Below are 2,500 nucleotides of genomic sequence, written 5' to 3' on the forward strand. Positions count from 1 at the left end.
GTCGGCGCAAGGGCCATACGGTTCGAGCAGTTATCATGAATCACCAAGGAACCGAGCCCCGAGAGACTCGCATTGGTTTTGGATCTAATAAATACATCCCTTCCGAAGAGTCGGGACTTTGTGCATGTATTAGCTCTAGAATTACCACGGTTATCCAAGTAGTAAGAAACCATCAAATAAACTATAACTGATTTAATGAGCCATTCGCAGTTTCACAGTATAGAAGCGTTTATACTTAGACATGCATGGCTTAGTCTTTGAGACAAGCATATGACTACTGGCAGGATCAACCAGGTAACTATCGGGACGCCAGAGCGTGCGAGACGCACTGTGTCACTCGACCGTCCTCGTTCAGAGGGCCGGCCAACGCATCACACCAGTGCGGCCACGCGGACCGCAGAGGGTTCAACAATTTTGCAAATCCTCGGCCACAGACTCACCAACTGAAGGCAGGAGAGGGCAGCTGAGGCCCACTCGTTGCCTGCAGATACAGTCAATCACGGGGATCGACCGGCAGCGAGACCGTACGAATGCACTCGTGATTCGTGAAATGATGCAAACCTAACTGCACTCGACCGGAGGGAGCCAGCCCACTGATGACCAGTCACCAGCAGGTCAGACGCCCGCCGACACAGGCAGTCTACAACGATGCGGACACACGGATGAACCGCTGCAGTCACCCTACACAGCACCCGTCACTAGGAGCAACGCTGGAACTCGTCTCGTATGTAATTAAGCGTGACTTTTTTTGCCACAACACCCCACTTCACGACCTATCAACACGCTCATTTGTACGACACTCTTGTTTGGTTGCTTATCTAGCCCACGTGGTCACATTGTTCAATTCGTCTGCACTTGTATGGTAATTGCTTGCGATATATTGCTCAAATTTTCGCGCTACGCGCGTTCATTCCTTCATTCGTCTGCACTTGTATGGTAATTGCTCCAATTTTCCGGCGCGCAAATCCCCTCTGCAATGTTCCCATCTGCACTGTTCCCCGTCTGCACCCTTCCATTCCGCTAAACATACAGTTCAAGTTATACATGGCTAACATACAGTTACAATACAATACTGGAGATTGCACAATCTTTGCAACACAAATAGAAACAAGTGTGTTGAGCACTGTGGTTCCTTATTATATATGGGATGTGCTCATACATTTAAGTAGTAAAACAGACCGTGTGTACTCAAATTCCATATAAGGAAGGGTAATGCTCTATGCTTTTACTGTCTTGTTGCAAAGATTCTGTATAGTATTATATATAGTACACTCACTCACTCACTCACTCACTATATTGCAGCACAACATCTATTCGCCAGCAGCCAGCCAGCCAGCCAGCCAGCCAGCCACCCACCTCTTACTATTCATCAGTCAGTCGGTCGGTCGGTCGGTCGGTCGGTCGGTCGGTCGGTCGGTCGGTCGGTCGGTCGGTCGGTCGGTCGGTCGGTCGGTCGGTCGGTCGGTCGGTAGGTAGGTAGGTAGGTAGGTAGGTAGGTAGGTAGGTAGGTAGGTAGGTAGGTTGGTGGGCCGGCCAGTCAGCCAGCTACAACATAGCTTCACAAGCTACACAACAATTGCTGCTTTAACTACCAGCTGCAGCTTCTAATTATAACTACCCATTGAAGCTACTTTGTAACTAGGCGCTTTGTAAGGGGCCGCTTTGTAACTAGGCAAGGACTTCATTACACTAACATTAATTTTTTCCACCACGAGGACTTTAGGCTGGAAAATAGAAATAATAGGGCCTTAAGTGCTCGTTGACTTTACACTCCATGAACATTACAACTTTTTACCCACTACTTTTATTCCCACTTGAATTTACTGTACATTATTTGCGTATTGTTAGCAACGTACAATACAATACTACTTGAAGATAAGCTTGATATTGTTATGATCAAATGAAGCATGGCTCAATGAAGGTATATATAACTCACTCACTCACTCACTCACTCACTCACTCACTCACTCACTCACTCACTCACTCACTCACTCACTCACTCACTCACACTCACTCACTCAGGGAAAATATTTAAATTTCCTGCTACAGTGCTGCTACATTGCAGCCCATAAAATCTGCACATTTCCTGAGGTGTCCTGCAAGTGTCCTGCAACCTACTTACAAAGGATAGTGCAACGTTTCCTGTATAGTTTCCTTTACTATTCCTGAAGTAGTTCAGGACTTGTGTAACATTCATAAGTCTACAGGAAATTTTGTATTTGTAAAGTATAAGAAATTTTGATATTTTTCCTGTGTCACTCACTATAATTAGGATAGTTATAATTATACGTGCGTAATTATACAATTACTGTTTGCAAGTAGCCATCATCACATACTTCAGTTGCTTGCAGTGCCATGACTATAATGACAAAGGCAGGGATCAATTGTAAAACTGTTGCTATCACAAAAAGAAAGTTTCGTCTTTGCGGTTTGGTAATGATCAACGAGGATTTAAGGCTGCAGTTTTCATATTTTTGGGCCTTAACTGCTCGTTGTGAAA

The 2,500-nt window shown here is 45.4% G+C and overlaps 1 non-coding gene across 1 annotated transcript in view; it reads right to left on the reverse strand.

The window, feature by feature from the left end:
- The window catches only part of LOC135332673 (small subunit ribosomal RNA), a 1,806-nt gene extending 1,509 nt beyond the window's left edge, over positions 1 to 297 (reverse strand). The window contains exon 1 of the ribosomal RNA XR_010393519.1: positions 1 to 297. This exon is cut by the window's left edge and continues 1,509 nt beyond it. This is a non-coding gene — a ribosomal RNA (small subunit ribosomal RNA).
- Positions 298 to 2,500: the final 2,203 nt, after the last annotated feature.

The sequence above is a fragment of the Halichondria panicea genome, chromosome 2, assembly GCF_963675165.1.
Source record: "Halichondria panicea chromosome 2, odHalPani1.1, whole genome shotgun sequence".
In the NCBI taxonomy this organism is placed as follows: Eukaryota; Metazoa; Porifera; class Demospongiae; order Suberitida; family Halichondriidae; genus Halichondria; species Halichondria panicea.